The sequence below is a fragment of the Thalia democratica genome, chromosome 3, assembly GCF_965202585.1.
Source record: "Thalia democratica chromosome 3, ktThaDemo2.hap1.1, whole genome shotgun sequence".
Lineage (NCBI taxonomy): Eukaryota > Metazoa > Chordata > Thaliacea > Salpida > Salpidae > Thalia > Thalia democratica.
Genome location: NC_139167.1, coordinates 99,104,879 through 99,117,548, shown reverse-complemented (window position 1 = coordinate 99,117,548; position 12,670 = coordinate 99,104,879).

The following is a 12,670-nucleotide window of genomic DNA, read 5'->3' as shown; positions in this document are numbered from 1 at the left end:
AAAAAATAAAAGATTAATTAATTTTGTTGTTAAGAGATCAGTAACTTGTTTGATGAGGTTGATGCAAAATAGTTGTTTAATGAAATTTCCTTGTTTTGTTTTATTATTCAATTAATAATTTATATTTAATGAATAAAATAAGCAAAAAATAAAAGATTAATTAATTTTGTTGTTAAGAGATCATTAACTTGTTTGATGAGGTTGATGCAAAATAGTTGTTTAATGAAATTTCCTTGTTTTGTTTTATTATTCAATTAATAATTTATATTTGTTAAATAAAATAAGCAAAAAATATGCAGAATAGTTGTTTAATGAAATTTTCTTGTTTTGTTTTATTATTCAACCAATAATTTATATTTAATTAATAAAATAAGCAAAAAATAAAAGAATAATTAATTTTGTTGTTAAGAGATCAGTAACTTGTTTGATGAGGTTGATGCAAAATAGTTGTTTAATGAAATTTTCTTGTTTTGTTTTATTATTCAACCAATAATTTATATTTAATTAATAAAATAAGCAAAAAATTAAAGATTAATTAATTTTGTTGTTAAGAGATCAGTAACTTGTTTGATAAGGTTGATGCAGAATAGTTGTTTAATGAAATTTCCTTGTTTTGTTTTATTATTCAACCAATAATTTATATTTAATTAATAAAATAAGCAAAAAATAAAAGAATAATTAATTTTGTTGTTAAGAGATCAGTAACTTGTTTGATAAGGTTGATGCAAAATAGTTGTTTAATGAAATTTTCTTGTTTTGTTTTATTATTCAATTAATAATTTATATTTAATTAATAAAATAAGCAAAAAATTAAAGATTAATTAATTTTGTTGTTAAGAGATCAGTAACTTGTTTGATAAGGTTGATGCAAAATAGTTGTTTAATGAAATTTCCTTGTTTTGTTTTATTATTCAATTAATAATTTATATTTAATTAATAAAATAAGCAAAAAATAAAAGAATAATTAATTTTGTTGTTAAGAGATCAGTAACTTGTTTGATGAGGTTGATGCAGAATAGTTGTTTAATGAAATTTTCTTGTTTTGTTTTATTATTCAATTAATAATTTATATTTGTTAAATAAAATAAGCAAAAAATATGCAGAATAGTTGTTTAATGAAATTTCCTTGTTTTGTTTTATTATTCAATTAATAATTTATATTTAATTAATAAAATAAGCAAAAAATAAAAGATTAATTAATTTTGTTGTTAAGAGATCAGTAACTTGTTTGATGAGGTTGATGCAAAATAGTTGTTTAATGAAATTTTCTTGTTTTGTTTTATTATTCAATTAATAATTTATATTTGTTAAATAAAATAAGCAAAAAATAAAAGAATAATTAATTTTGTTGTTAAGAGATCAGTAACTTGTTTGATAAGGTTGATGCAGAATAGTTGTTTAATGAAATTTTCTTGTTTTGTTTTATTATTCAACCAATAATTTATATTTAATTAATAAAATAAGCAAAAAATAAAAGATTAATTAATTTTGTTGTTAAGAGATCAGTAACTTGTTTGATAAGGTTGATGCAGAATAGTTGTTTAATGAAATTTCCTTGTTTTGTTTTATTATTCAATTAATAATTTATATTTAATTAATAAAATAAGCAAAAAATAAAAGAATAATTAATTTTGTTGTTAAGAGATCAGTAACTTGTTTGATGAGGTTGATGCAGAATAGTTGTTTAATGAAATTTCCTTGTTTTGTTTTATTATTCAACCAATAATTTATATTTAATTAATAAAATAAGCAAAAAATAAAAGATTAATTAATTTTGTTGTTAAGAGATCAGTAACTTGTTTGATGAGGTTGATGCAGAATAGTTGTTTAATGAAATTTTCTTGTTTTGTTTTATTATTACTTAGCAAACTTCTATTAAAATTAATAGAAGTTTGCTAAGTAATAGTAAAAGTTTGCAATTAATGTACATTTTCAACTTAAAATTCCAAAAAACTGAATTTTCATTAATTTTCTTAGTTTTTGCTTCTTTTTCACAATTCTTTCACTAAAATATGTAAGAAAACAGGCTATTCATTTGTTAAAGTGACTTATAAATGATATTTTTATGTATTTTTACAGTTAAACCTCTTTTATTTGGAAAAAATTTAGTCCACAGGCATGTGCATAGAATCATACAATTTTATAGTAAACTAATTTGCATAATTTTCCATAGCTTGTATTGACAACATTAAACATTCGATTTTTGAAAATTCGACGAAAACTGACAGTAGAGAGTATGACTGTTTAAATTATTTTAGTTTTGTTCATAAATAAAACTTTTTGTTTAGTATCTACAAAACAAGACGGTTAAACCTTGTAGATTAAAACGAATCTTTGTTAATGAAGAGAATACAACTTTATAGTTTGACTAGACGCTTGACGTTCTAAGTCTAAAAAGATATAGTAATTCTACAAACACTGTAATTAAACCGTACTCAAATTTCAGCAATTAAACTTAAGAGTTAAGATTGAAAAAGATAATTGATTTTTAAAACTGTTTTAAATTTGTACGTTTTTATATTAGTACGTTAGCACAATTAAAAAGAAAATTAAAAACTGATACTGGTAGCCTTATCTTATATAACTTATAATCTTGCCAAAAAATAATAACAGATAGTTTGAAATCACGATTTTGACATATAAGTTGAGATACAGCCAATTATTTTGTTTACAACTTTAAAAATTTGTTTTAAAAAATTTAAAACTTAAGAATAAAAGTCTATAAAAAACTAGTTTTAATAGTTTTCTGACTTTATTCTGAGCATATACATTAATCATCAAAAGTTTATAATTGTTTAACAAACTGACAATGAGAACTAATGCTTTATTTAAAACAGTTATACGCTCAGAACTTTATAGCTCTTATCATTTTGATCCTTTTCCGTGTCTTTTTTCTTTTCTCTTCTTTTTTAAACTCTCACCTAATGACGTAGAAGCAGGAAAGCAACAAACACTCATTTGATTTTGAATATTTATAAAACATGAGAAATTCTATAAATTTAACTTACCAATAAAAAGTTGTTAACTTTATATTTATTGAATCATATTAAATAAAAAGTTTGTGCTAAACTAAATTAATTTTGTTGTTAAGAGATCAGTATTTTGTTTAATAAGGTTGATATAGTTGTTTAATGAAATTTCCTTGTTTTGTTTTATTATTAATTAACAAACTTCTATAAAAAGCAAACTTTCAGCTGTTTGTTGTTTTTGTAAATAATTTTTGTTTAATAATACATTCTCATTGTCTTATAAGTTAATTTTAATAATTCTCTGTATTATTATATTGTTCATTTTGTTAAAATTTATTATCTGTTTAAAGCTGGTTGTCAATGTAACTTTTTGTTCTACTTGGTTTTTAGTATTAGGATCTGTATACAAACTTCACATAATCAATTTATTAGTTTTATAAGGTTACAATTAAAAGGACACTTTTTTTTTTGAGGACTTTTGTTAAAGCTAGTAAATAACGTTTTAAAGCTAGTTGTAATTATAGTCCATTTTTATGGATGTATAATTTACAAAAAATATCACTGGCAATTTTAAAACATTTACTGCTTAAAATAACTACATAAAGTTTTATTTAACATGACAAATTTATGAAAAGGATATATGTTTAGAATATGTTGTATTTACATTATTAAGGCATATTATAAGGATATAAATAAAAGCACTCTGTTGTTTTTTTGAGGACTATTGTTAAAGCTAGTAAATAACGTTTTAAAGCTAGTTGTAATTATAATCCATTTTTATGGACGTATAATTTACAAAAAATATTACTGGCAATTTTAAAACATTTACAGCATAAAATCACTATATTAATTAATTATGTTAATCTTTATGAGAAGGATATATGTTTAAAATAAGTTGTAAACTTTATAAGGATGTAAAAGAAAGCACATATCATGTAAACTTGATACTGTAATTAGCAAAATAAATTATGACAGATTGCATGATTTACATCTTAGTAGTTGCAAATCATGTAACATTTCTTCAGTCTTGTAACATTACAAGCAGTAAGAAATGTCATGTTAATTAACGGCGAACTTGTTAGACTATATAAAGTTGTGTAAGTGAGCATTCGGTTTTAAATTTTTGTTGCGTCAGTAACTCTTTCAGATGCAAACTGATAATCATTAAAAAAACTCTGCTGAAATTTGCATAAATCTCTCCTTTTCGAATAAAATTCCTCTCTCTTCTTTAAATTTTGCACACAAATTCACACTTGCCACCGAACCGACGCGTATATATACGAGCTTCGGCTTAGACACTTTGATAAGAAAACAAGAGGCGTTCAGCATAATCGATAAAATCACAGCCTCAAACCAGTGTCGAAACGCATTGATTTCTTATGTGTCTAAAGGTACTTCTACATAAAAGAGAATATCAATAGACAATAGCGACTTAGCGACTTAGCGCACTTAGCCATCTTAGCAGATGAAAACGTCTTATTGCAAACTTTATTTTCATTCTAATCAATTATTTTTTCACATTAAACTGCAAAGATAAATAAACACTACTATTACTTTTGTAATAACTTTAAGCCATGTACTCTACCTAACTCACTACTGTCTCTCTTACTTAACTCCCTCAAGGTTATTTAGATTTGATGTAATTTCTTATTAATTTAAAAACATAATTGAATCTATGAAGTATAAAAGTTTACAACTTTTTTACTAACTTAGTCTGTAACTTAGTACCCAATTTAAATTAAAGATGTAAAAGTTATATTACTTTCCATTGATTAGTTGCTTAAAGTTTTTACTATATGCTTATTACTTCTCTGTTGCATATAATACAATAGACAAAATATTTTTTATTCTATGATTTGTTATAACATTTCAAATATCAATGTATAAACTACAAACTCTTTTTGGCTACTTTTTTATTTATTTACTTATTATTTAATAAAACTTAAAAGTATTGATGTTCATACTTTTTGCGAAAATCGTTTTAAATTTAAAAGTTATGTTTATTTTCAAAACAGAACCAGCTACAGTTTTACTTTAAAGTAAAAACACAAGCATAGTAACTAAGTTTAGTGTGTCTACACTCAATATTCATAAAAAGTTTATATTCTCTCTTTGTTTTTGATTAAAACAAATAGTTTCAAACGTTACTTTATTTTATAGCATTTTAAAAGCTGCTATAATGTTCTTTATGTTTCATTAATAAGCTTAAAACTTGTTTAATTGTGTTTAAATTTTACTTATACACTAAATTTATTGATAAATGCTTACTTTTTTAACGAATTGTGTTAAAACTTGTTGTTTAAATCTAATTAATACAGTATTTATCTCACTATTTACACAGAGTAATTAATTTTTCTATTTTGTTTATATAATAGTTTTACTAATATAGCTTATTTCATACAAAAGAATGGAAGAGAAGTCGATATATACATAGTGCATTTAAATATAAAACTTTTATAGTGTTCTGCACAGGTTTAAAACATGCTTAACTATATGTAGCAAGCAAAGATAGAATATTTCTTTTCATCGTATTTCTAGCTGTTATGGTTATTTTAGTAATTGTCAAACTATCTTGTTTTTATTTAAACCGTCGTTTAAAGTTTTACATAGTGTTTAAAACTAATAAAGAAAAAATACAAGTAGATTAAATAAAAGTTTAATATTTACATACCCAGCTATTTGCCGTTATTTTTATCGTTATTTGTACCGCAAAACGTTAAAGAAAAAACGTTTCAAAAGTAAGCGATTAATTTAATAACTATTTTTAAAGTAATTTGTTATAAATTAATTAAAGTTAAAACATTGGTAAAACCTTTAAAACCAATTAAACATTAATTTAAATACTATTTTAAAAGTTGGTCCCTGGTAAAAATAATTCGTGATAAAGTTTTTGCTAAAATATTTTAATGCTTAGGTTTTTCTTACATTTGATTGTGACGTCAGCGCCCGCGAAGAATTCTCAATATTTTCAAATCTTTATGTTTCATTTGCCCGCGAACGTTGAAGAAGAAGTACATGTTTGTTTCTGACATTATTAATGCATATTCTGCCAAAGTGGCCGTGCTGTAACAACAAAAGCAGCACACAGAGGAGAAGTATCAAAGAGGAAGAAGCACCACAATGGAGAAGCACCAAAGAGGAGAAGCACCACAGAGGAGAAGCACCACAGAGGAGATGCACCAAAGAGGAAGAAGCACCAAAGAGGAGAAGCACAACAGAGGAGAAGCACCACAGAGGAGAAGCACCACAGAGGAGAAGTACCACAGAGGAGAAGCACCAAAGAGAAGCCATGGAGGCCCAGGACTGATCACACTGCAGAGCCATGAAGGCCCAGGAGATGCAAGCCAGGTTTAATAGAGGTGATTATTATTTATATTTATTAAATAAAATAAGCAAAAAATTAAAGATTAATTAATTTTGTTGTTAAGAGATCAGTAACTTGTTTGATGAGGTTGATGCAAAATAGTTGTTTAATGAAATTTCCTTGTTTTGTTTTATTATTCAATTAATAATTTATATTTAATGAATAAAATAAGCAAAAAATAAAAGATTAATTAATTTTGTTGTTAAGAGATCAGTAACTTGTTTGATGAGGTTGATGCAAAATAGTTGTTTAATGAAATTTCCTTGTTTTGTTTTATTATTCAATTAATAATTTATATTTGTTAAATAAAATAAGCAAAAAATATGCAGAATAGTTGTTTAATGAAATTTTCTTGTTTTGTTTTATTATTCAACCAATAATTTATATTTAATGAATAAAATAAGCAAAAAATAAAAGATTAATTAATTTTGTTGTTAAGAGATCAGTAACTTGTTTGATGAGGTTGATGCAAAATAGTTGTTTAATGAAATTTTCTTGTTTTGTTTTATTATTCAATTAATAATTTATATTTAATGAATAAAATAAGCAAAAAATAAAAGATTAATTAATTTTGTTGTTAAGAGATCAGTAACTTGTTTGATGAGGTTGATGCAAAATAGTTGTTTAATGAAATTTCCTTGTTTTGTTTTATTATTCAATTAATAATTTATATTTAATTAATAAAATAAGCAAAAAATAAAAGAATAATTTATTTTGTTGTTAAGAGATCAGTAACTTGTTTGATAAGGTTGATGCAAAATAGTTGTTTAATGAAATTTTCTTGTTTTGTTTTATTATTACTTAGCAAACTTCTATTAAAATTAATAGAAGTTTGCTAAGTAATAGTAAAAGTTTGCAATTAATGTACATTTTCAACTTAAAATTCCAAAAAACTGAATTTTCATTAATTTTCTTAGTTTTTGCTTCTTTTTCACAATTCTTTCACTAAAATATGTAAGAAAAGAGGCTATTCATTTGTTAAAGTGACTTATAAATGATATTTTTATGTATTTTTACAGTTAAACCTCTTTTATTTGGAAAAAATTTAGTCCACAGGCATGTGCATAGAATCATACAATTTTATAGTAATTTGCATAATTTTCCATAGCTTGTATTGACAACATTAAACATTCGATTTTTGAAAATTCGACGAAAACTGACAGTAGAGAGTATGACTGTTTAAATTATTTTAGTTTTGTTCATAAATAAAACTTTTTGTTTAGTATCTACAAAACAAGACGGTTAAACCTTGTAGATTAAAAACGAATGTTTGTTAATGAAGAGAATACAACTTTATAGTTTGACTAGACGCTTGACGTTCTAAGTCTAAAAAGATATAGTAATTCTACAAACACTATAATTAAACCGTACTCAAATTTCAGCAATTAAACTTAAGAGTTAAGATTGAAAAAGATAATTGATTTTTAAAACTGTTTTAAATTTGTACGTTTTTATATTAGTACGTTAGCACAATTAAAAAGAAAATTAAAAACTGATACTGGTAGCCTTATCTTATATAACTTTTAATCTTGCCAAAAAATAATAACAGATAGTTTGAAATCACGATTTTGACATATAAGTTGAGATACAGCCAATTATTTTGTTTACAACTTTAAAAATTTGTTTTAAAATATTTAAAACTTAAGAATAAAAGTCTATAAAAAACTAGTTTTAATAGTTTTCTGACTTTATTCTGAGCATAAACATTAATCATCAAAAGTTTATAATTGTTTAACAAACTAACAATGAGATCTAATGCTTTATTTAAAAACAGTTATACGCTCAGAACTTTATAGCTCTTATCATTTTGATCCTTTTCCGTGTCTTTTTTCTTTTCTCTTTTTTTTTAAACTCTCACCTAATGACGTAGAAACAGGAAAACAACAAACACTCATTTGATTTTGAATATTTATAAAACACGAGAAATTCTATAAATTTAACTTACCAATAAAAAGTTGTTAACTTTATATTTATTGAATCATATTAAATAAAAAGTTTGTGCTAAACTAAATTAATTTTGTTGTTAAGAGATCAGTATTTTGTTTAATAAGGTTGATATAGTTGTTTAATGAAATTTTCTTGTTTTGTTTTATTATTAATTAACAAACTTCTATAAAAAGCAAACTTTCAGCTGTTTGTTGTTTTTGTAAATAATTTTTGTTTAATAATACATTCTCATTGTCTTATAAGTTAATTTTAATAATTCTCTGTATTATTATATTGTTCATTTTGTTAAAATTTATTATCTGTTTAAAGCTGGTTGTCAATGTAACTTTTTGTTCTACTTGGTTTTTAGTATTAGGATCTGTATACAAACTTCACATAATCAATTTATTAGTTTTATAAGGTTACAATTAAAAGGACACTTTTTTTTTTTGAGGACTTTTGTTAAAGCTAGTAAATAACGTTTTAAAGCTAGTTGTAATTATAGTCCATTTTTGTGGATGTATAATTTACAAAAAATATCACTGGCAATTTTAAAACATTTACTGCTTAAAATCACTACATAAAGTTTTATTTAACATGACAAATTTATGAAAAGGATATATGTTTAGAATATGTTGTATTTACATTATTAAGGCATATTATAAGGATATAAATAAAAGCACTCTGTTGTTTTTTTGAGGACTATTGTTAAAGCTAGTAAATAACGTTTTAAAGCTAGTTGTAATTATAATCCATTTTTATGGACGTATAATTTACAAAAAATATCACTGGCAATTTTAAAACATTTACAGCATAAAATAACTATATTAATTAATTATGTTAATCTTTATGAGAAGGATATATGTTTAAAATAAGTTGTAAACTTTATAAGGATGTAAAAGAAAGCACATATCATGTAAACTTGATACTGTAATTAGCAAAATAAATTATGACAGATTGCATGATTTACATCTTAGTAGTTGCAAATCATGTAACATTTCTTCAGTCTTGTAACATTACAAGCAGTAAGAAATGTCATGTTAATTAACGGCGAACTTGTTAGACTATATAAAGTTGTGTAAGTGAGCATTCGGTTTTAAATTTTTGTTGCGTCAGTAACTCTTTCAGATGCAAACTGATAATCATTAAAAAAACTCTGCTGAAATTTGCATAAATCTCTCCTTTTCGAATAAAATTCCTCTCTCTTTTTTAAATTTTGCACACAAATTCACACTTGCCACCGAACCGACGCGTATATATACGAGCTTCGGCTTAGACACTTTGATAAGAAAACAAGAGGCGTTCAGCATAATCGATAAAATCACAGCCTCAAACCAGTGTCGAAACGCATTGATTTCTTATGTGTCTAAAGGTACTTCTACATAAAAGAGAATATCAATAGACAATAGCGACTTAGCGACTTAGCGCACTTAGCCATCTTAGCAGATGAAAACGTCTTATTGCAAACTTTATTTTCATTCTAATCAATTGTTTTTTCACATTAAACTGCAAAGATAAATAAACACTACTATTACTTTTGTAATAACTTTAAGCCATGTACTCTACCTAACTCACTACTGTCTCTCTTACTTAACTCCCTCAAGGTTATTTAGATTTGATGTAATTTCTTATTAATTTAAAAACATAATTGAATCTATGAAGTATAAAAGTTTACAACTTTTTTACTAACTTAGTCTGTAACTTAGTACCCAATTTAAATTAAAGATGTAAAAGTTATATTACTTTCCATTGATTAGTTGCTTAAAGTTTTTACTATATGCTTATTACTTCTCTGTTGCATATAATACAATAGACAAAATATTTTTTATTCTATGATTTGTTATAACATTTCAAATATCAATGTATAAACTACAAACTCTTTTTGGCTACTTTTTTATTTATTTACTTATTATTTAATAAAACTTAAAAGTATTGATGTTCATACTTTTTGCGAAAATCGTTTTAAATTTAAAAGTTATGTTTATTTTCAAAACAGAACCAGCTACAGTTTTACTTTAAAGTAAAAACACAAGCATAGTAACTAAGTTTAGTGTGTCTACACTCAATATTCATAAAAAGTTTATATTCTCTCTTTGTTTTTGATTAAAACAAATAGTTTCAAACGTTACTTTATTTTATAGCATTTTAAAAGCTGCTATAATGTTCTTTATGTTTCATTAATAAGCTTAAAACTTGTTTAATTGTGTTTAAATTTTACTTATACACTAAATTTATTGATAAATGCTTACTTTTTTAACGAATTGTGTTAAAACTTGTTGTTTAAATCTAATTAATACAGTATTTATCTCACTATTTACACAGAGTAATTAATTTTTCTATTTTGTTTATATAATAGTTTTACTAATATAGCTTATTTCATACAAAAGAATGGAAGAGAAGTCGATATATACATAGTGCATTTAAATATAAAACTTTTATAGTGTTCTGCACAGGTTTAAAACATGCTTAACTATATGTAGCAAGCAAAGATAGAATATTTCTTTTCATCGTATTTCTAGCTGTTATGGTTATTTTAGTAATTGTCAAACTATCTTGTTTTTATTTAAACCGTCGTTTAAAGTTTTACATAGTGTTTAAAACTAATAAAGAAAAAATACAAGTAGATTAAATAAAAGTTTAATATTTACATACCCAGCTATTTGCCGTTATTTTTATCGTTATTTGTACCGCAAAACGTTAAAGAAAAAACGTTTCAAAAGTAAGCGATTAATTTAATAACTATTTTTAAAGTAATTTGTTATAAATTAATTAAAGTTAAAACATTGGTAAAACCTTTAAAACCAATTAAACATTAATTTAAATACTATTTTAAAAGTTGGTCCCTGGTAAAAATAATTCGTGATAAAGTTTTTGCTAAAATATTTTAATGCTTAGGTTTTTCTTACATTTGATTGTGACGTCAGCGCCCGCGAAGAATTCTCAATATTTTCAAATCTTTATGTTTCATTTGCCCGCGAACGTTGAAGAAGAAGTACATGTTTGTTTCTGACATTATTAATGCATATTCTGCCAAAGTGGCCGTGCTGTAACAACAAAAGCAGCACACAGAGGAGAAGTATCAAAGAGGAAGAAGCACCACAATGGAGAAGCACCAAAGAGGAGAAGCACCACAGAGGAGAAGCACCACAGAGGAGATGCACCAAAGAGGAAGAAGCACCAAAGAGGAGAAGCACAACAGAGGAGAAGCACCACAGAGGAGAAGCACCACAGAGGAGAAGTACCACAGAGGAGAAGCACCAAAGAGAAGCCATGGAGGCCCAGGACTGATCACACTGCAGAGCCATGAAGGCCCAGGAGATGCAAGCCAGGTTTAATAGAGGTGATTATTATTTATATTTATTAAATAAAATAAGCAAAAAATTAAAGATTAATTAATTTTGTTGTTAAGAGATCAGTAACTTGTTTGATGAGGTTGATGCAAAATAGTTGTTTAATGAAATTTCCTTGTTTTGTTTTATTATTCAATTAATAATTTATATTTAATGAATAAAATAAGCAAAAAATAAAAGATTAATTAATTTTGTTGTTAAGAGATCAGTAACTTGTTTGATGAGGTTGATGCAAAATAGTTGTTTAATGAAATTTCCTTGTTTTGTTTTATTATTCAATTAATAATTTATATTTGTTAAATAAAATAAGCAAAAAATATGCAGAATAGTTGTTTAATGAAATTTTCTTGTTTTGTTTTATTATTCAACCAATAATTTATATTTAATGAATAAAATAAGCAAAAAATAAAAGATTAATTAATTTTGTTGTTAAGAGATCAGTAACTTGTTTGATGAGGTTGATGCAAAATAGTTGTTTAATGAAATTTTCTTGTTTTGTTTTATTATTCAATTAATAATTTATATTTAATGAATAAAATAAGCAAAAAATAAAAGATTAATTAATTTTGTTGTTAAGAGATCAGTAACTTGTTTGATGAGGTTGATGCAAAATAGTTGTTTAATGAAATTTCCTTGTTTTGTTTTATTATTCAATTAATAATTTATATTTAATTAATAAAATAAGCAAAAAATAAAAGAATAATTTATTTTGTTGTTAAGAGATCAGTAACTTGTTTGATAAGGTTGATGCAAAATAGTTGTTTAATGAAATTTTCTTGTTTTGTTTTATTATTACTTAGCAAACTTCTATTAAAATTAATAGAAGTTTGCTAAGTAATAGTAAAAGTTTGCAATTAATGTACATTTTCAACTTAAAATTCCAAAAAACTGAATTTTCATTAATTTTCTTAGTTTTTGCTTCTTTTTCACAATTCTTTCACTAAAATATGTAAGAAAAGAGGCTATTCATTTGTTAAAGTGACTTATAAATGATATTTTTATGTATTTTTACAGTTAAACCTCTTTTATTTGGAAAAAATTTAGTCCACAGGCATGTGCAT